Genomic DNA, 23,704 nt, shown 5'->3' on the forward strand with positions numbered 1-23,704 from the left:
TCAGGGAAAATAATTTTGATTCAATTTTCCTGACCAATTGGGTGTTTTTCAAACATCATGACGGGTTTATTTTGCAGCCTCTTCACCCACCCCATCCCCTTTTGCTCTCTCCAACCCCATGCTAGTGCTGTGGTGTAAACAAAATAGTCTTTTCCTCTCTCTGTTAGGTCCTAGCTCATGCTTGTTGTCTATCAGCAGCTCTGGCAGGATATACATTTCAAATCTGACATATTGTAATCACAAAATAAAAAATAAAATTATTATTTATACCTTTTGTTGTCTGGTCATTTTATTATTCAAATCATATTGGTCCCTGGCTGATTTCTGTTTGTTTTCTGTTAACTCACTTGCCAGGATCTCCTGCCCATTTGATGTTTTCTTCTTTCTCCATGCTCACCATCTATCTTCCATTTCTGTACCTTCCCTTCCACTGCATATATCCTATATTACTATTTCTTTCCCATTGTCTACCATCTCTCTCTCTCCCTGCCTTATGCCCTGGGTCAAACCTCTCTATTCCCCTCCATGCAGCATCTCTCCCTTCCTTCCCTCATCATGTGCAACATTTCTTTCTCTCTCCCCATGCACCATCTCTCCCTGCCCTCCACCCTATGTCCAACATTTCTCCTTCTCCATGCATGTCTCTTCCCCTCCACCATATGCAAACCCATCCCCACTGAAATAGAGTCCATCCCTGCCCATCCCCACTAGAATCAAATCCATCCCTGTCCATCCCTGAAAGTAATCTCTTCCATCCCCGCCCATCCCCATAAACTTCAGAAGTAGTTATTTCATTTAATTATGCTACTGAATAAAAGGCTCTGGTAGAGACCCATTTACAAATAAGCAAAGACACTTTATTAATTTCAAATTATTAATTGGAAAGAATGCTTACTTTGTAAATGGGTCTCTGCCAGAACCTCTAATGTAAATATAAATACTCCAGCTGATGAAGACCCTCAAGCTAAGTCAGCTGAGGACTTCCTCTGAAGGTGGACAGGGGGTCCCTTTTGCCAAGCTTGGCAGGCGGCAGTAGCATCCCTGAGTCACAGATGCTAGCACTTCAGTGGCTCAGGGATGCTGCCAGAAACTGCTACGCTTGATGGAGGGAAGTTCTGGTTGCCTTTGGAGGAAGTCCTCAGCTGGTGGTGCTTTGGATCCCCACCAGCCACAGCAAGGGTCAGCAAGTACTTCAGAACTGGAGAAATAAAACCAGAAATGCATTTCCTTCTGAACATAATACAAAGACATCTGCTATATACACTTCCCAAAGCAAACATATTTCAGACACCTTTGTTGTCTGGAGATTTATTTTTCCATCAAGTTTGTCCCAGTTTCTATTTTTTCTGCTTTCCTAACTTCTGCAAATTCTTATTCAAGTGGCTGCTATCCATTGGTACCTCCTACCATGGTCCAGCATTTTTCTCTTCCCTCCCTCCCATTGTAAAGCATCCTTACTCCTTTCTATCCTGTATCATTCTCTCTCTTTCTCCCCTCCCTACTCCTGCACAGTATTTCTTCCTCTCCTCCACCCCCATGTGCAACGTTGTCTCCCTCTCTCACTGTCCATCATTGCTATTTACTACTTGCTCAGCATAACATAACATAACTTTATTTTTCTATACCGCCTTAATCAAAAGAATTCTAGGTGGTTTCCACAAGAGAAAAACTGGACAATCAGTGAAATACAAAATAATAAGAAAATGAATACAGCCTGTTATATTAAAAAAGACATTAAAAATTTATAATTGCTGGAGTAAAATTAATTATGTTAAAGATAAAAGCACAGATTAAGAGATAAATTTGTCAAATAATCCTCTTAATTTCTTTTCTAAAAGCGCCATAGGACAGTATGGCTCCGCTGATATAATTACCCAACCAGGACTGTTTACTTGCTTGACATGGATAATTTGCAATTCTTAAAATTCAGTCTGCTCTGTATTTAAGGACACCTGATCTACTCATTTGATTGACTCATTTGAGCTTTGGTGTTTGAGAAGAATTTTATGCATGCCATGGACCACCAGATGAACTAACAAATCAATTCTGGAAGAAATCAAACCAGCTATGTCACTAGAAGCCCAAATTATGAACTTACAACTGTCTTATTTTGGTCATACTGTCAGAAGAGAAAGATCATAGGTGGAGGATGTCATATTTGGTAAGACTGAAGGAACCAAGCGAAGAGGGCGACCTACAATCAAATGGCTGGACATGTTAAAAAAACAACCATGGGGATGACGCTGGAGGACCTTACCAGACTAGCACAAAACAAATTTTTTTTTTTTTTTTTTTAGATCTGTAACTCATCAAGTTGCTAGGACTTGAACACAAGTCTATGGAACCTAAAGATCTACAATTGTCTCTATTACAACCTCACTATAATGATGCCCCTATCTTCCTTGTTTTGGTAACATCTTTCAAAGATAATTTGTTCTAACCCATGCTCTTTTGAGCGACTGTCAGCTTCTCCCAGTATATAGTTAAAAGCTGCTCTATCTCCTTTATAAATGTTGATGCCAGCAGTCTGGTACCAGCCTGGTTAAGGTGGAGTCCATCTTTGCGGAATAAATCTCCCTCCTTCCTCAGAATGTTACCCAGTTCCTAACAAATCTAAAATCTTCCTTCTCGCATCGTCATCTCATCCATGTATTGAGACTCCAGAGCACTACCTGTCTCTTGAGTCCTGTACGTGGAATGAAGAACACTTGTGTGTGTGGGGAAGATGGGGTCTGAGCTGTCAAACCTTATGTTCCTGTCAGTGCATGAGCCAATCGGCACTAGGCACTGATCAGAAAGTAAGGCTATGACAGCTTAGACCTGTCAGCAAATTTTGGCTCTCAAATGTGGCACAATAAGGTTACGGAATCACTCGGCAATGAAAGAAAATCGCTCAGAGTGTTCATTTTAATATTAATGACCTAGTTGTTTTATATTTGCATGGGAGAATTGTAGACAGCTAGGAAACTCGGAAAAGACCATGGTAAGCCGTTTTGATAATCCGCTGTTAAAATATATGCACGCTAAACCAGCTGGAACCAGTTTAGCGAGCACGTTAAATGCACATTTAAGTTTTGAGAATCTTCCCCTCAACACTAAACCCAGAACAACTTTGATGCTTAAATCTTCAGAAAACCTTCCTCATCTGGTTCCTTTGGGTGAATCAGACCGTGGGTCTTAGAATGCAGTTAGAAAGAAATTTAACATGGAAAAAAAGCTGGCATACAATTTCTGAAGCTTTGTAGAATATGGGCATTCTAGTGATCAGCCAGAGAAAATAATCACATAAGCATTTATCCACCCAACTATTAAATTGAAAATTTGTAGTACTGTTTCATGTATACAATAGACTGGTGCTAAATGTGAAATCTGGCATTCTGGAACATGAACTCAAAACTCCTCAATGCCAAAGGACACTTTGTGATCTTTCAACAAGACACATCACTCCATGCCTCTAGGACCCAGTAACAAGCTTTCCTGATTGACAATTGGTATTTTTATATCTATACATCTACCACATTAATTTCATAGTGAATTGTAAATGAACTCAGTTAACACTACTAAACTTGCCAGCACCTAATAAATGAAGAGCACCAAGATATATTACCAGTCTGAAATGAAAGCTGACTGCTGATGCCAAAAAATTAATCTCCCCTCAGGGAATTTAGCAAAAGAACATTAACCATTTTAAAGAACAGCCTTACTTCCCTTAAACAGAACATTTTAAAGCTGCCAATTTTCTAATGCAAGCACCAAGTTCCACAACATTTTTCTTCATTATGACGATCATGTTAAAAACTAATTACTGAATCGTTAAAAATACCAGTACACAAACAGATCTGACAGACTGTTTGATTTGTACACGCTAGCTCTGAGTATTTTCCTTGATTTTTGGTTTTGAAACTCTGGACCGACTAACTGTGAAATTTGGTTGTCGGTGTTTTCCACTGGGCCATTATATTATATTATTTGGCATCCTGCTCCTGATGAAGACACGAAACGGAGCTCTGTCGAGTGGTGATGAATGACGATGAATGACGATATGTTCTTGGTTTGAGTGGTATTGTGTGTGTATATGTGTGGGGTTGGTAATAGTCTGAGCCCCTGGTTATATGTCATAGTTAATTGTTATAGTACTGATGCTTTATTAGCCACTATAGTTGGGTTATATGAGTGATATTCACATATTTTTTATATTTGCATTTGAATGTTTGAAATTCAATTGGTACTGGAGTCATTGTACTTTATTTTAATGAGAAAGATTTTGTTGCTATTATAGACAGGAACTCCTGTACTGGTGCTGGCACTGGCACTTTTCATGAGCATACAATTTGTTATCGTACTGTAGTTATTTGTTTCTCAGGGTCTGGGCAGATTTGCACATTTAGCACAATTTGCACATTACAATTCTTTTAATGGATCCTCATATTTATTTAGATTAACTTTTAGATGTTATATATTAACTTATTAATTTAAATGTTTTAGTATTTATTAAATTTGAGGTTTAAAATTATGCATGTGTAAATCTTCAACCACCATTCACATATTTTCCTTAGTTTTCATAACTTACCATATTTATTGTGTTGGTTTAGTCTGTGATGGGGTATTTGTTTGTTATGTCCTTATATTCCCCTTGTTCCTGAACTATAAGCCTGTATTTTTTCACTTGTAATGAATGATTTTGTTTATAGAAGATGGTCACAGATTTGATGATGTATGAGGCAATTCTCATTTAGACGTACGTCTGGTGCTAGTCACCTGTGAGACTTAGCCTGAGCCAAAAGGTTCCCATGATTCATGGTGGGCTCATACTGATATCTTTGACCTTAACTTCATTACTGTTCTTGTATTTAGTACAGTTACAGACTTCTGGCTCAGGCACAAGGGGATTTAGCCAATTCTAGGAGTAATTTGATAATAGTTTTTATTGGCTATATACCTTATAGGGTTTTCTTTTTTGCTAGACTGTAGAACACACCATATTTACTGAAACATTGTTTAAACAATCTCTTTGAAATTTTACCTGAGCACATAAGAATGGAAAAATGAAAAACAGTAAAAATTGTATAGATCTACAGACACATCATTCAATTTAAATAAAATCGCCCAGTATTGATTCTCTCAGGATTTCTGCAGCTGGCATAGTGCCTGTTGCAGGTTTCAGTGTCACGCTACATATTGTCAGGTAGAAACTGAAATTATCAGCCATCATGCCATGGCTTTCTTCAGGGTGTGCTGTGAAGTCTGCAGTTTGTCTTTGTAAATAGTGGATCCACTGATCCGATTGAGAACAGCACAGTCCGTTGGTCTCTATTTTTTTCCCCATAGAAAAGTCTTTGGTGAGTTTAAAGATGTTCTTCCTGTGAAGCTGGGTTATATGTTCTCTTAGGATTTCTGCAGCTGGCATCATGCTTGTTGCAGGTTTCCGGGTCTCGCTGCATCTTCTACCTGACCAGATGCAGCGAGATCCAGAAACCTGCAACAAGTGTTCAGTATTGAGTGACATTATAAGAACATCAGAATATAAGAATAGCCTTACTGGGTTAGACCAATGGTCCATCAAGCCCAGGAGCCCGTTCTCACAGTGACCAATCCAGGTCCTTAGTACCTGACCAAAACCAAAGGAGTAGCAATATTCCATGCTACCAATCAACGGCATAGATGCAAGGTGCAGGGTGAAGTGTAACAAACAAAATGGAAACCAGAAAGGGGATACAACTGAACATCACGACCAGTAAAAGTATTTAGCCAATGAAGAACTGTAGATTTACACATGTCCACATCGGGTCTCCAGAAGCAGGATTCGAAACGGGGCCACGTTGGGATCCCCAAGACAACAAACAGAGTTAAGTAACTCAGTGGTGGCAGTTTTAATTTTTACCAAATGAAGACATTTATTGCATAAAACAGAAAGACTTTGAAACCTCGTTTTTTCAAACATCTTTGGAGTTTTTGAGTGTGCCCATAAACTTGTTAAGTTTGCAGTGACTGGAAGGTGAACTCTTCTCCAAGGGAGGTTTAACAGCCTTCCCTTCAGAGTTTCATATTTCTGAGCAGTTTTTCAAGCCCAATTGGGTCACATCTCAATCACTCCTTTCTTCTTCTATTGAAGCCAGTTTGCTTTACCAATCAAGGGCAAGCAGTGGCTTCCCCCATGTCTTTCTCAATAACAGACTTTTCCTCCAGGAAATTGTCCAAACCTTTCTTAAAACCAGTTACGCTATCCGCTCTTACCACAACCTCTGGCAATGCGTTCCAGAGCTTAACTATTCTTTTGAGTGAAAAAATATTTCCTCCTATTGGTTTTAAAAGTATTGAACTGGCCTATATGGAAAAAAGTGAAATATATACTTTACAGGATCTTCTCAACCACTACAATTGAATGATTTTTGAGGAAGTTTGTAATAAATATAGTTTACCAGTTGACCAATATAGTAGGTGGCAGCAACTAAAACAATGTGTAATTGTTGCATTTCCAGATATACAAAAACTAAATGTACACCTGATCTTTTTCTTCAATGTATTACTATTACTCCTCTCAAATGTATAGTCTCCAAATGGTATGGCCTACTGCGTGAAGCGTTACCGGTGTCAATATCACTGCTGATGAATGCTTGGCATCCCGACCTAAGTATATCAGCAGATGATGAAATATGGCAAGAAGTGTGAACCAGAATGTTTAAGTCTATCCAATCAACTGCAGTCCTTCAATCTATATACTTTTTTTTTTTTTTTTTACATCGGGCTCATTGGACTCCGCAGAAACTTGCTAAAGTCTCTAATTTATGCTGGTCTTGTGAGAAATCTGTTGGTACACTGCTGCACATGATATTTCAATGTTCTCAGCTCACAATATATTGGGAGAAGGTTTGGAACACCATTTCCTCTATATTAAAGATCCAAGAACCGTTAAATCTTAAAATTATCGTTCTAGGACAACTGGGTTTTACACAACCTCTATTGGAGTCTAATGTGTGTTTGCTTAATATCCTATTGTTTTTGGCTATCAAAAATATATTGCACTGCTGGAAGAATTTATCTAAGATAGAATTCATTATATGATGGAATACAGTATGTATTAGTACCAAGTTTGAAAGTGTAATAGCAGAAAACATCATTCTACAAGTTCATTCCTTAAAATTTGGAGCCCGGTTCAATTATATTGTGTTTTAGACCAGTGTTCTTCAACCGCTGATCCGTGGACCGGTGCCGGTCCACAAAAATTTCCTGCCAGTCCACGGAGGGCCAGCAATATCAAAACTTTCCTTTTCCTCGGAAGGGGTTGGGACAAGGGAGAGAAGCAAGGTAATGGAAGAGCGCCACAAAATTTCCTGCCAGTCCACGGAGGGCTGGCGAGATCAAAACTTTCCTTTTCCGCTGGAGGGGTTGGGGCAAGGGAGAGAAACGAGAGCGGTCCTCTCTGAGTTGTGGATTGGTTGTGGGACCACGGATCAGCGTCTCTGAGTTGCGGATTGGTTGTGGGACCGTGGATCAGCCAATGAGAAGATAGGAGTGGAAGAGTTGTGATGGTTTTGATGAGATGGAGTCTAGTTCCCATGAGGGGCGGTTGGCGTGTAAGTGGAGTACTTGGCTATTATTTTTCTCTCTTTCAGCGGTAGTTGTACAACTTTTTTTAAAGTTAACACTTTAGTGTGGTACAGTTGCTGTTTTCTGCTCCTTACTAATTTCTACTTTAAAAACTGAAGGCAACAGCATTTGAAAAGGCACGAATGGGGTGAATGGAGTCTATTTTGTTGGTTTAGGTCTGGACAGTGCTTTATGTATGGTCTTCATTGCCCAGCCTTGTCTATAAGTGCCAACATCTTAATTCTGACCCTATCAAAAGTAGGGTAATGCACTTTTTGCTTTCTGTAGAAAATCGGTTTGGTGTATTATTTATACTGCATGTTTGGGTGAGGTTGGGGAACTGTTTAGCTCCTGAAAGCTACTCAGGCAGTCTCGAATAATGCTAGAATAAGTGTTGTTTGGGTTTTGTTTTTTTTAGTAATATATTTTCTTCATTTAATAATAAGCAAAAATGTGTTTCCATTCAGATCAGGGTCTTAAGTTTAATCTCTTTTCCCCCTTAAGTAACCAAAATTGGACCCTGAGATAGAAAATAAGGCTTATAGTGCTACCTTTTTTTGTTTGATCCTGAGGCTGTTTTCATTGTATTCTGGTGGGTCAAGATTACTTTTGTGCACTTCATAGGGGCAGCCCCTTTCCTTTTAGAGGTACAAGAAACTTAAATTAGTGCTATTTGGAATTTATATAGTAAATGGCGGCAGATAAAGACCCAAATGGTCCATCCAGTCTGCATGTAGAGTCTTGCATCTTAGGATTTGTTTCTATATAGTAGTACTTTTAGTGTTTGGTCCCATATTTGCATGGTAGGAATGAATGTTGAAAAGCATACAGTTTTTTTTTTCTCTCTCTCTCTCATCACCACTAGACCACAAGGTAAAGTCTGGGGAGGTTCGGGCAGCTTGCAAAAAATTGCAAATAATCAAATTTGCAAGTAGTGAAACCGCGAATCCGGAGGGAGAGCTGTATTTCTTTTTCATTTCTATAATGATAGTTTAGTGCAGGTGAAACCTAAGGGAGACCAGAGCACATTCATATCATCAAGGAAACAATTTGACAGCTGCTCTGCCACTGAATAATAGTTATAGTTGCATACAACTTTCTATAATGCCTTTCCTTATAGACATTAAAGTGGTCCTATATCTCATTTTTGGAAATCAAAAACATCCATTATATTTAACTATAATTCTTTTATCCTTGGTTGTAATCAGTAAAAGAAAAGAGCATGTCACCCTTCTCCTTAAGTTACTTCACTGGCTCCCTATCCACCATCGCATTCAGTTCAAGATCATATTGCTGACCTACAAAAGTGTGATCATTCTGCTGCCCCTCAATAGCTCTCCTCGCTTCTCTCTCCTTATACACCTTCCAGAGAACTCCGTTCCTCAAATAAGCCGCTCTTAGCTTTACCCTTCTCCTCCTTTGCAAATTCCAGACTTCATTCATTTCATCTAGCTGCCCCCTATGCCTCGAATAAATTACCCGAGTTTGTCCATCAAGTTCCTTCCCTTGTTTAAAAGCAGACTGAAAACCCACCTGATATACTTTAACCCTACTCCTCTACCCTCCAACCTAGCCAGCTGATTAACCGTTCCCCTTAACTGCATCCATGATATCCTGTCTTGGCTGTTTAGATTGTAAGCTCTTTCGAGCAGGGACTGTTTTCTTCTTTGTGACTCTGTACAGCACTGCGTATGTCTAGCAGCACTACAGAAATAATTAGTAGTAGACTGCTAGCATGTGTCAAGTTAGGATAAAAACTTGCATAATTTCTACTGAAATTATGGCAAATCATATCCTGTTAACTGTATATTATGTACAGTCATGTGAAAAAATTAGGACATCTCATGTAATATTCAATTCTTTCTTAAGAAATGTTCATATATCGATGTCAAATATTTTTATTTATCTCTGGAAAAGAAAGTGATGTAATTGCAGATAAACAACAAACATTTTCCTTGATTTACTCATGAAACAAAAGCTATTCACAAAAATGTGTATTCTAACTGAGGAATAAATTAGGATACCCTATACCCTAATAGCTAGTGTTACCCCCTTTGGATAAAATAATTGCAGTGAGATGCTTCTTGTAGCCATCTATCTCTGACATTGGTCTGAGGAAAATTTGGCCCATTCCTCAATGCAAAATTCTTTCAGCTGTGAGATGTTTGAGGGGTTTCTTGTATGTACAGCCCATTTCAAATCACCCCACAACATCTCAATGGGATTAAGAGCAGGGTTTTGACTCGGCCACTCAAGGACTCTTAATTTCTTAGTTTTCAGCCAGTCCTTGGTAGATTTACTGGTACGTTTTGGATCATTGCTGTGTTGCAGGGTCCAGTTCCGCTTCAGCTTTAATTTTCTTACAGATGGTCTCATGTTCCTCAAGCACCCTCTGATACACGGTAGAATTCATGGTGGATTCTATAATGGTGAGCTAGCCAGGTCCTGCTGCAGCTAAGCATCCCCAAACCATGACACTTCCACCTCCATGCTTCACAGTTGGTATAAGGTTCTTTTACTGGAATGCTGTATTTGGTGTACGCCAAACATGTCCTCTCTTCTGGTGTCCAAATAATTCAATTTTAGACTAATCTGTCCATAGAACACTATTCCAGAAGTCCTGGTGTTTGTCTACGTTCTTTCCGGCAAACTTCAGTCTGGCCTTGATGTTTTTTCTTAGAGAGCAAAGGTTTCTTCCTTGCACACCTCCCAAACAAGTTAAATTTGTGCAGTCTCTTTCTGATTGTAGAGGCATGCATTTTCACAACAGTAGCAAGAGCATGCTGTAGGTCCCATGATAGCATTTTAGGGTTTTTGAAGACTTCTTTTAGCATCTTGTGGTCTCTGCTCTGGGGATCAACTTGCTTGGATGGCCAGACCTAGGCATGTTGGCAGTTGTTTGGAAAAATCCTCCACTTGTACACAATTTTCCAGATTGTGGAATGGCTAATGTCAAAATTTTTCGAGATCTTTAAAAATCCCTTACCAGACTTATAAGCTGCTACAATCTTTTTTTCTGAAGGCCTCAGACAGCTCTTTTGATCTCACCATGGTGTTCACTCTCACCACAACAGTCATGAGCACACTAAACTGAGGTTTAAGTAGGGCAAACCTCCTTCAAAATGCTGAGTAACCTGTGTGTGATTTGAGTCACTTTAAATGTGAGGATATGTGGGGGTGTTTTAATTTATTCCTCAGTTAGAAAACACATTTGTGGATCTCTTTTGTTTCATGAGTAAATCAAGGAAAATTTTTGTTGTTTACCTGCCATTACATCACTTTCTTTTCTAGATATAAATAAAAAAAAGATTTGATATTGATATGTGAACATTTCTTAAGAAAGAACTGAATATTTCATGGGGTGTCATAATTTTTTCACATGACTATGTTTAACCTGTAACCCATTTTGAGCTCTTTGGGGATAAGATAGAAAACGAACTGAATCAATCAATCCATGGGTTTAAGAAATGCAAGCTACATATGTTCCTCCCTTGTAGTTTAGTTTGATAGTCTCTCTATTTTTAGAAAATGTTTGTTCCTTTATACTTTTCCAAGTATTTAAATATCTGTATCGTATCTCCCCTATCCTTTCTCTCTTCCATAGTATACATATTCAAATCTTAAGTCTATTCTCATACGTCTTCTGGTAGAGACAACATACCATTCCAACTGCTTTACTCTGAACCTCTTCAAGTCTTATGTCCTTAGCAAAATACAGACTTCAAAACTGAACAGAATTCCAAATGTGGTCTCACCAACAACTTATGGTGGCAAACACAGGAGAAAATGCCTTCTCACACTGGAGAAATAGAATAAAACTGCAAGGCGACCTCTCTGTTCTACAGTGTTTTTTGGTTCACACAGAGACCCGCACTTTTGACACTCTTGGGGGGGGTTTCTCAAGTACCCCAATAGTGTAACACATTGAGGTTGCTTTATAACATATTTAGTTTCAAGATAATAGAAACCCACAATTATGAGACCTAGACTTTTATCAAGACTACTGATGCAGGCCATTCAGGCGAAACATGTACATGTCAAGTCTTTGTGTGAACCAATAAACACTGTAGAACACAGAGGTCGCCTTCTCTATCTCACCAACAACTTGTACATATGCATTATCACCTACTCCTTACTGCAGGTCATGATCCTCTCTATTCAATCAAACTTTCTTATTGCTTTGGCCATTGCCTTACCATATTGTTTCACCATTTGAAGATCCTGAAATTATCACCCAAAGATTCTTTTCCTCATCTGTACATAGCCTCACCACTCCTATTCTGCATCTAAATTCATCACTCTACAGTTCTTCACATTAAAATTCAACCACCATTCACCCATGCTTCTAATTTTTGAACAGAAATACTCAGTAGAGATTAGGGATGACAAGAGATATTACAACACAAAGTGTTGGTATGCTAGCTTGATTGCAAAAGACCCAAAAGGAGAAATTTAGATTTTAGCAAAGCTGACAGTGTTTCACACAGGCATCTAATAAATAAACTGGGTGCCCTTAAGATGTGCCCCAAAGTGACGGAATGGGTCAGAAACTGGTTGAGTGGAAGGCAACAGAAGGTAGTGGCTAACCGAGATCTCTCTGAGGAAAGGGATGTTACAGTTCAGTTCTTGGGCCTAACAGTTCAGTTATTGGGCCTTTTCTTTTTAACATTTTGTATGCAATATTGCTGAAGGGCTGTCAGGTAAAATTTGCCTCTTTGTAAATGATACCAAATTCTGCAATAGAGTAGATACCCCTGATGATGTGAATAAAATGAGGAAGGACCTAGTGAAGCTTGAAGAATGGTCTGAAATTTGGTAACTAAGATTTAATGTTAAGAAACGTAAGATCATGCATTTGGGCTGTAAAAACCTGAGGGAACGGTACAGTTTAGAGCAGTGGTCTCAAACTAAAGCCCTTTGCAGGGCCACATTTTGGATCTGTTGATACTTGGAAGGCCTCAGAAAAATAGTTATTGTCTTATTAAAGAAATGACAATTTTGCATGAGGCAAAACTCTTTATAGTTTATAAATCTTTTCTTTTGGCTAAGTCTTAATAATATTGTAATTTATAGCTAAAGAGACATATGAGCAAGAAACTTTTATTTTACTTTCGTGATTATGATAAACATACCGAGGGCCTCAAAATAGTACCTGGCGGGCCACATGTGGCTCCTGGGCCACGAGTTTGAGACTGGTTTAGAGGGTGAAGAACTTTTGTGCACAAGAGGAAGGGGACTTGGGAGTGATAGCATGTATCTTAAGGTGACCAAACAGGTTGAAAAGGTGATGGTGAGAGCTAGAAGGATGCTAGGGTGCACAGGGAGAGGTATGGCCAGTAGGAAAAAGGAGGTATTGATGCCCCTGTATAAGACTTTGGTGAGACCACATTTAGAATATTGTGTACAATTCTGGAGACCGCACCTTCAAAAATATATAAGAAGGATGGAGTCAGTCCAGAGGAAGGCTACTAAAATGGTCAGTGGTCTTCATCAGAAGGCATATGGGGACAGATTTAAAGATCTCACTATGTATACGTGAAGGAAAGAAGGGGAGATATGATAGAGACATTTAAATACCTACATAGCATAAATGCACACAAATCGAGTCTTTTTCATTTGAAAGGAAGCTCCGGAATGAGAGGGAAAGGATGTAGTTAAAGTGACAGGCTCAGAAGTAATCTAAAAAAAATTTTTTTTTTTTTTACAGAAAGGGTGATAGATGCCTAGAATAGGTTCCTGGTAGAGGTGATGAAGACAAATTGTCTGAATTCAAGAAAGTGTGGGGCAGACACATGGGAATTCTTAGGGAAAGGAAGAGATGGTGGATGCTGTGGATGGGCAGACTAGTTGAGCCATTTGGCCTTTATCTGATCTAATCTTCGGTTTACATACCGGGTCATCTCCCAAAGGAGCTCGACTCGGTTCACGTATAATTAAGACTAGAGTACATAGAAAAAGAAGCATGAGAGAAAATAAGAACTATATAGTATTATCATTTTGTTGATACTGTAGTTAAACCATTTAAAAATTGCGAGAACAACCAAGTTTTCAGGGCTTACGAAATATTTGCAGCTGGCCTATCAGCCTAATAGAGTCAGGGAGTCCATATTAGATCTTTACCAACTTGAAAACAAAAGATTGACTAAGCCTCCCAGCCAACATATTTCTAAGTTTCCATGGCTGTATAAGTGGAGTACTGGAGAATAAGATCTCAAAAATTTGATTTTCCACAGATGAGATCAAGGAAGATCGGAAGTTGCAGACCACTCAGTTGCATCCCAACATGAGGACTGCATGGACACCTTTGAAGCCAGGATCAGATAACTGAAGGTGAAAACAAGCTATCAATGAGTAGAGGACCAAAAATACAGAGGCTGATGGAATAATATCTGGATGATAGGCTTTCTTGAGTCTGTAAAGGACAATGAGTTAACAGTCCTGATTAATATGGGACTCTCAAAGCCCCAGGCATCTCAGAATCAATTATCTGCAAACAGTGCTGGCCTCTTAGGTGACACAATTTAAGGGGTAGCATCAGCACTTGGTTTCCAGGTTCCTTTCTTCACTCTCTCTCTTCTATGTTCTCTCTAAGTGGAGCAGGTAACCAATTGCTCACACATTTTAGGAGCATCATTCACAGATTTTACATTGTCGCTCACAAAAATATTTGCAAATCTGAAAAATTGTTCGTGTTTATAACATTTTGCTCCTAGGAAATTTTTTTTTTCTTTTAGAACTGTCACTCATGTGAGAAAAAAATCTGCATGCATCCAGCCAATCCTTAGAGGGAGCATTGCTCTCCTTCCACCTATCCTATTAGCCTTACATCATTTGAGTGACCTTGATAAGGGGAAAAATAATAATTTCAGTAGCCATATTTTTACAAGGCATCTTTTCCACATGCTATACCATAACTTGACAATTTTGCATTATCACATATAGGAGGAAATATTTTTTCACTCAACGAATTAAGCTCTGGAACTTGTTGCCAGATGATGATGGAGGAAAAGTCCATAATTTTCTATTGGGACAGACAAAGGAAGCCACTCCTTGCCCTGGCATCAGTAACATTAAATGTTGCTATTTGGGTTTCTGCCAGGTACTTGTGTCCTGAATTAGCCACTGTTGGAAACAGGATACTGAGCTAGATGGATCATTAGTCTGACCAAGTATGGCTATTTTTATGTTCTTATCCCCCTCAAGTTGCTTAATAATTAAAACACTACTACTACTATTAATTATTTCTATAGCACTACCAGACGTACGCAGCGCTGTACAGCGTCGCAAAGAGTAAGAAACAGTCCCTGCTCGAAAAGGTGTTATCCAGGAACAGCAGGCAGATATTCTCAACATGTGGGTAACGTTAACGACAGAGCCCCCTAACGGACGTTTTTGAAAGCAGACTTGCTTGAAGACCTTCAAGCTTGCGATTGGCCCGTGCATGCGCACTTGCCCCTCCCCTCTAGGGCATGCGTTTCCTTAGTGTGGCCTCAGTTCAGATAGCTAGCAAAGAAGCCAACCACGGGGAGGTGGGTGGGTTGCAAGAATATCTGCCTGCTGTCCCTGGATAACACCTTTTACGATAAGTAACTGTGCTTTATCCCAGGACAAGCAGGCAGCATATTCTCAACATGTGGGAGACCTCCAAGCTAACCAGAATGGGATGGAGGGAGAGTTGGCAATTTAGAAGAATAGATTTTGCAAAATGGACTGGCCAAAATGGCCATCACGCCTGGGAAAAGTATCCAGACAGTAGTGCGAGGTAAACGTATGAACCGAGGACCAAGTGACAGCCTTACAGATTTCCTCAATCGGAGTTGAGCAGAGGAAAGCAACAGATGCCGCTATCGCTCTGACCTTGTGGCCTGTGACTCGACCCGGCAGGGAGAGACCAGCCTGAGCATAACAGAAAGAGATACAAGCGGCCAACCAGTTAGAAATAGTCCGCTTAGTAACAAAGCGACCCAAGCGATTAGGATCGAAAGAGAGGAACAGCTGGGGAGCAGAACGATGAGGAGCGGTGCGCTTCAAGTAGAAGGCCAGCGCATGCTTACAATCAAGAGAATGCAGAGCCACTTCTCCAGGGTGAGAATGGTGCTTCAGAAAAAAACACAGGAAGAACAATGGATTGGTTGATGTGAAACTCAGAGACAACCTTAGGCAAGAACTTAGGATGGGTACGGAGAACCACCTTATCATGATGGAAGACAGTGAAAGGTGGGTCCGTTACCAAGGCTTGAAGCTCACTGACCCAACGGGCAGAAGTGAGAGCAATCAGAAACACAACCTTCCAGGTAAGATACTTCAAGTGAGCCCGCTCTAGTGGCTCAAACGGTGGTTTCATCAAGCGAGCAAGAACCACGTTAAGATCCCAAACCACAGGAGGAGGTTTAAGGGGCGGATGAACATGGAAAAGGCTCTTCATGAAGCGGGAAACCACAGGATGAACAGAGATAGGCTTCCCGTCAATTGGCTGATGAAAAGCAGCAATGGCACTAAGATGGACTCCAATAGAAGAGGACTTGATGCCAGCGACAGACAAGTGTAACAGATAATCCAGGACAGAAGATAAGGAGGCAGATAGCGGCGCCTGCTTCCGAGTAGCACACCAGGAAGAAAAGCGGGTCTACTTCTGATGGTAACATTGGCGAATGGACTCCTTCCGAGATGCCTCCAAAACATCCAGCACAGGCTGAGAGAACTGGAACGAGGGCATTAAGTCTAGAGCAGGGGTGTCAAAGTCCCTCCTCGAGGGCTGCAATCCAGTCGGGTTTTCAGGATTTCCCCAATGAATATGCATGAGATCTATTAGCATACAATGAAAGCAGTGCATGCAACTAGATCTCATGCATATTCATTGTGGAAATCCTGAAAACCCGACTGGATTGCGGCCCTCGAGGAGGGACTTTGACACCCCTGGTCTAGAGGAACCAAGCCGTCAAGTGCAGAGACTGTAGGTTGGGATGAAGTAGAGAACCTCGACTCTGCGTAAGCAGAGAAGGAAAACCAGGCAGAAGAAGAGGCTCCCTGGAACTGAGTTGCAACAGAAGGGAGAACCATGGTTGTCGGGGCCACCGAGAAGCTATCAGAATCATGGTGGCACGCGTGGACTTGAGCCTGACAAGAGTCTTCAGAATCAGAGGGAATGGAGGGAACGCATACAGAAACAGGTTTATCCAATCCAGCAGAAAAGCATCCGCCTCGAGCCTGAGAGGGGTGTAAACACTGGAGCAGAAGAGGGGCAACTTGTGATTGAGAGGGGACGCAAACAGATCGACATTCGGAGTCCCCCAACGAGCAAACACCTGATGCAGGGTCAAGGAATGGATGGACCATTTGTGAGGCTGCAGAAGACGATTCAACTTGTCCGCCCTGGCCCTGTTGATATAATACATGGCGACCTGGTTGTCTGTGAGGACCAGCACAACTCGGTCACGAAGCAGGTGACAAAAAGCTTTCAGGGCGAGGAAAATCGCTCGAAGATCCAGCAGATTGATGTGACAAAGGCGGTTGGCACTGGACCAAAGACCCTGAGTGCGAAGACCGTCCAGATGAGCCCCCCCCCCCCAAGCATAGGCCAACAAGTCCGTCGTCAGGACCTTCAGCGGAGGAGGAGCTTGAAACAGAAAACTTCTGGAAAGATTGGAAGACAGCATCCACCAACGGAGAGACTGCTTCAACAAAGGAGTCACGACAATAAGTCGAGAGACAGGGTCCCAATCCTGGTTCCATTGGGACGCTAGAGTCCATTGAGGAATACGGAGATGAAGTCTGGCAAAAGGAGTCACGTGAACCATGGAGGCCATGTGCCCTAGAAGGACCATCAGAAGCCGAGCTGGGGCCGAAGACAGATGGGCCACCCTCTGGCATAAATAAACAAGGGCCTCTTGACGAGGCCGAGGCAAGAAGGAGCGGAGACGAACCGTGTCCAGGAACGCTCCGATGAATTCCAGAGACTGGACGGAGAGAGGTGGGACTTGGGGAAGTTCACCTCAAATCCGAGACTCTGAAGAAGCAAGATGGTCTGATTCGTCGCTCGCAGAACTTCATGGCACGAGGACGCTTTGATCAACCAGTCGTCGAGGTAGGGAAACACCTGCAGGTCGTGGAGACGCAGGGCCGCAGCTACCACAACTAGACACTTTGTGAAAACCCTCGGAGAGGCCGCCAGGCCGAAGGGAAGAACATGGTACTGGATACTGGCGAGAGGACAGGTGTATCGGAATGTGCGTGTACGCCTTCTTGAGGTCCAGTGAGCACAGCCAGTCCCCCTCGTCCAAGAGGGGGTACAAGATAGGAAGGGTGAGCATTCTGAACCATCCCTGACCAGAAACTTGTTCAGAGCATGGAGGTCCAGGATCAGATGCAGATCCCCCATCTTCTTGGGTACCAGAAAGTACCGGGAATAAAATCCGGTATTCCACTGGTCCGGAGGAACCACCTCGACCACCCGAAGGCGAAGAAGGGCCTGAGCTTCCTGCAGGAGAGGCAGCTGAGACCGGGCAGAAGGAAACTCTCTTGGAGGAAGGTCTGGGGGCACGTGACTGAAGTGAAGGGAGTACCCCTCCCGGATGATGGAAAGTACCCAACTGTCAGTGGTAAGACTTTCCCACTGGATATAGAAATGATGGAGATGACCTCCGATGGGGAGGGGGAGAAGGCTCCAGGAGGAAGGGAGCCCGAAGGCTCAGACTGGAATTGTCAAAAAGACGGCCCAGGCTTCGCCGGAGTCGGCAGCTGGGCGTTAGCTTGTCGCTGCTGCTGCTGTTGCAGCCACTTCGAAGGAGGCCGAGAGAACGCAGGAGGCCGAGAGAACTCAGGAGTGATTTCTGCTGGTACCTCCGGAGAGGAATTTTGTATTGCCGAGCCGGAGGGGTCTTTGGCTTAAGTCTCACCAGAGAAGCGAAAGACCGTTTGTGTTCCGAGAGGCGCCTCTATAGAATCATCAAACAGCTCAGTACCCAGGCAAGGGAGATTGGCAACACGATCCTGGAGATTCAGATCCATGTTCACAATCCTGAGCCAAGCGAGGCGACGTATGGCGATTGCAAACGCCGTGACCCTTGAGGACAACTCGAAGGCGTCATAGGCCGCCTGAAACATATAGAGGCGGAGTTGCGAGAGGGTCTCCTCGAGGAGACAAAATTCCTGACGCCGAAAATCCAGCACCTCCTACCGGAACAAGCGAAGGGCGTCCACACAGAACCGGAGGTAGGACGTGAAGATAAAAGTTGTAGTTGAGGACACGATTCGCCATCATTGAGTTTTGATAAAGACGGCGACCAAATTTGTCCATCGTACAGCCCTCCCTACCTGGAGGGACGGCAGCATAAACCTTCGAGGGGTTGGACTTCTTCAAGGAAGACTCAACCACCAAGGATTGGTGAGAAAGCTGAGAACTCTCAAACCCCTTAACCGGGATCATCCGGTAACAGGACTCCAACTTGGAGGGAATGGCCGTGACCACATAGGGGGTCTCCAGGTTCCGGAGAAATGTTTGCCGGAAAACTTGGTGCAATGGCAAGCACAGCACCTCACGGGGCTGATAATCAACACCCATTTCCGCCAGGGATTCCTGGGTATAATGAGACTCAGACTAGAGGTCCAGGTTCAAGGCCCTATCCATGTCAGAGATGAAACGAGTAAAGGAGGAATTTCGAGAAGAAGACTCATCCCCTTGAGGAGACCCCGGGCAAGATCTGGGGGCAGCCGAGAAAGAGGGAGAAATTTCCCTAGAATAGTAAGCCGGGGCCTTGGAGTCCCGCGAATGGGAGATCGAAGAGGCTCGACTAAAGTGTCTGGGGGGCATCGTGGAACGACCCCGTGCAAGGTGGACCAGGGAGGACCCCGGAGTTCGAGGAATCAGCTGGCGGAGCCTCGGAGAAGATAGGGCAAAGGAAAATTCCTCCACCGGTTTCAAAGAAAACCCCTTAGAGACTGGCATCTGCCTCAATGGGGAAAGCAAACTAGAGTCCAACTTGAGGACAAGGGTGTGCTAGGAAAAGTTTGTGGTCGGAGACCCGCCCTGAAGGGGTGGAGAAGACCGGAGCTTTTTAGGAGGGGCAAGCCTCGACATTGTAGCAGGCAAAAAACAGGCCCCTGTCCTAGACCCTCGAAAAGTCACAGGCGACTCGGCGGATGAAGAATCGCTCGAGGGAACCCGAGTCTTGCGGGCATGGCCCCGAGACACGAGAAAAGGATGCTCAGGCTGGTCAGACCAAGACTGGGTTGAGACCAAGGTCAGAGGCGTCGAGGTCGGACCAGTTGGCTCACCACCGAGGAAAGTTGCGTGGTAAGTATAGCCTTAAGCATGTCCTCGAACATAGGCACTGAGACCAAAGGCTCTTGGATCGTAGGTGCAGCAGTGCGCTCCTTCGGGGGCGACCTCGAGGAAAGAGTATTCCCTACGTGAGGAGGCACGCTTAGAATGATGTCTCGAAGACGCCGACGAGGCGGCACTGACATGAGACTCTGAGGCAGGATTCTTTGCCGGCACACCTGAGGAGGAAACAGGAGACTTACCCGAAACCGGAGTAGCAGGAGGAGCCGAGGCAGGAGCCTTTGAGGCCGAGGGGGACTTCAAGGCCGAGGCACCCAACGAGGGCACCGAGGCCGAGCTTGAGGCCTGTCCCACAGGATCCATGGGGCCAAATAGTTGGAGAATCTTGGCCACCCTCTGACGAAGAGCCCACAGTTGCAAAGTCGCACAACATGGACACGACTCAACGCGATGCTCTGCACCCAGGTACTCCACACACCACCGATGAGGGTCGGTGATGGAGATAACCCGGTTGCACTGAGTACAGTTTTTAAACTGGAACGAGGCCGGGACATAAGAAAAAGGACGGCCGCGGCCCCGTGAGGCCAGGCGGCCAGAACAAGGCCGGTGAACCTGGTCAAAAATATACGAACGGAAAAGAAGAAAAATAAAGACGCGGGCAGAGCGACTTAACTGAAAGTAACCAAATAAGCCGCGGTGCAAGAGGGACAACGAGATTGCGTGAAGCAAGGGAGCAGTGCTTCTGGCTCTGTGGAAAACATAGAACTGAGGCCACGCTGAGGAGACGCATGCCCTTGGTCGGGTAGGAGGGGCACGCGCACATGCGTGGGCCAATCGCAAGCTTGAAGGTCTTCAAGCAAGTCTGCTTGCGAAAACGTCTGCTAGGGGGCTCCGTCGGTGACATCACCCACATGTTGAGAATATGCTGCCTGCTTGTCCTGGGATAAGAGCTTACAATCTAAATAGGCAAAGACAGACAAACAAGATGTTATGGATACAGTTAAGGGAAACGGTTAATCAGCTGGCTGGGTTAGAGAGCAGAATAGGGTTAAGGATTGAAAGCTATAATAAAAAGGTGGGTTTTCAGTCTGCTTTTAAACAAAGGAAGGGAAGGGGCTTGATGGACAAACTCGGGTAATTTATTACAGGCAAAGGGGGCAGCTAGATGAAAGTAACTAAGTCTGGAATTGGCAGTGGAGGAGAAGGGTAATGTTAAAACTAAGTCTGATTAATACTTATCGATCCTGCATAGTCAATACTAGCAGAAAATCGGATGTTTCTCATACTACTACTACTACTATTTATTATTTATAAATCCACACAGCGCTGTAGAACAAAAACACACAAGATATGGTCCCTGCTCGAAAGAGCTTACAATCTTTTATTTATATATTTATATATATATATATAAATCTTTATTGATTTATATATAAATCTTTATTGATTTTCAAATCTGCAATAATGTAATACATAAATATATCACATATAATAAATCAATATGAGCACCTTTAACTTTCAAGTATGGCGCAGTGGTTAAAGCTACAGCCTCAGCACCCTGGGGTTGTGGGTTCAAACCCAAGCTGCTCCTTGTGACCCTGGGCAAGTCACTTAATCCCTCCATTGCCCCAGGTACATTAGCTAGATTGTGAGCCCGCCGGGACAGACAGGGAAAAATGCTTGAGTACCTGAATAAATTCATGTAAACCGTTCTGAGCTCTCCTGGGAGAATGGTATAGAAAATTCAATAAATAAAATTTTTTTAAAAAAAAATTTTCACCCTCCTACCCACCCACCTAATGAAAATTTAATATAACACAGAAACACAGTTACTGTGTGGTTTGGTGCATTCCAAGTAGAAAGCCAAAGCACGTTTACAGTCCAGAGTATGAAGAGCTGATTCTCCAGGGTGAGAATGAGGTCTTGGAAAAAACACTAGAAGTACAATGGATTGATTGAGATGAAATTCTGAAACCACTTTCGGTAAGAATTTAGGATGAGTATGGAGGACCAACTTGTCATGATGAAAAACTGTGAAAGGTGGATCAGCAACTAACGCTTGCAGATCACTGACTCTGCAAGCAGATGCAAGGGCAATGAGAAACACCACTTTCCAAGTGAGATACTTCAGATGAGCCATAGACATTGGTTCAAATGGAGGCTTAATCAATTGAGCAAGAATAACATTGAGATTCCAAACCACTGGAGGTGGTTTGAGAGGAGGTTTGACACTGAAAAGTCCTTTCATGAATCTGGAAACCACCGGATGAGCAGAAAGGGGTTTCCCTTCAAAAAGCTGTTGGAAAGCAGCAATTGCACTGAGATGGACTCGGATCGATGTAGACTTGAGGCCAAAGGTGCATAAGTGCAAAAGATAATCTAGAACAAAAGATAAGGAGAAATCTTGAGGCTCCTTATCGTGAGAGATGCACCACATAGAAAATCTAGTCCATTTTTGGTGGTAGCAAGTTTAGTGGCAGGCTTCCTAGAAGCCTCTAAAATGTCTTGTACAGGTTGAGAAAACTGAAGAGGAGTTATACTGAGAGGTACCAAGCTGTCAGGTATAGAGACTACAGGTTGGGATGAAGTAGAGATCCTTGACTCTGTGTAAGCAGATATAGAAAAACTGGTAGAAGGTATGGCTCCCTGCTGCTGAGTTGAATTAGAAGGGAGTACCAAGGTTGTCTCAGCCACCGAGGAGCTATCAGAATCATGGTGGCATGATCGTTCTTCAACTTGACAAGAGTCTTGAGAATGAGAGGGAATGCATATAAATTCGTCCATTCCAGTAGGAAAGCATCTGCCTTGAGGCGATGAGGAGAATATATCCTGGAGCAAAACTGGGGCAGTTGTGGGGAGCTGCAAAGAGATCTATCTGAGGCGATCCCTACTGTGAAAAAATGTGATGAAGAGGCGAGAAACGGAGTGTCCATTCGTGAGGTTGCAGAAGACGACTCAAGTTGTCCACCAAGCAATTTTTCGCCCCTTGGATATAGACAGCTTTGAGGAAGGTGTTGTGGAGGATTGCCTTTCCCAAACCTTCAGAGCTTTTTGATAAAGGGAGGGAGATCCCGTCCCCCCCTGTTTGTTGACATAGTACATGGCGACTTGGTTGTCCGTCTGAATGATGACTACCTAGTCGTGAAGAAGATGTTGAAAAGCTTTGAGAGCATTGAAGATCACTCTGAGTTCCAACAGATTGATGCGACACTGAAGATCTGTACTGTTCCAGTGGACTTGAGTATGGAGACCATCGAGATGAGCCCCAAAAGCGTAGGTCGAGGAATCGGTTGCGAGGACCTTCTCATGAGGGGACATTTGAAACAGCAAGACTCTGGAGAGATTGGAAGAGAGCATCCACCAGCGATGAGACTGTCTCAACGAAAGTGTAACTGTAATGTGTCGATAGAGTGGTTCACAAGCCTGCGTCCACTGAGATGCCAGGGTCCACTGAGGAATTCTGAGGTGAAGTCTGGCAAAATGAGTCATGTGCACTGTGGAGGTCATGTGACCTAGGAGTACCATCATGTGTCTCGCTGAGATCGAAAAGTGGGAAGACACTGCATGAAAGAGTTGAAGAAGAACTTCCAGACATTGTTGCAAAAGGAAGCTCGTAGTTGGATAGTGTCCAGAACAGCTCTGATGAACTGTAGCTTCTGAGAGGGCTGAAGTTGGGATTTGGGAAAGTTGATCTTGAATCCCAAACTTTGGAGGAACCAGGTAGTCCGTTGGGTCGCTACAATAACCCCCTGAGATGTGGAATCCTTGGTGAGCCAGTCATCTAGATAGGGGAACATCTGAAGACCATGGTTCCTTAGAGCTGCTGCTACCACCACTAGG

The 23,704-nt window shown here is 43.0% G+C and overlaps 1 protein-coding gene across 5 annotated transcripts in view; it reads right to left on the reverse strand.

Moving 5' to 3' along the window:
* ERBIN (erbb2 interacting protein) overlaps positions 1-23,704 on the reverse strand; it is a 516,286-nt gene that overhangs the window by 276,138 nt on the left and 216,444 nt on the right. The window lies entirely within an intron of this gene.

The sequence above is a fragment of the Geotrypetes seraphini genome, chromosome 1, assembly GCF_902459505.1.
Source record: "Geotrypetes seraphini chromosome 1, aGeoSer1.1, whole genome shotgun sequence".
Lineage (NCBI taxonomy): Eukaryota > Metazoa > Chordata > Amphibia > Gymnophiona > Dermophiidae > Geotrypetes > Geotrypetes seraphini.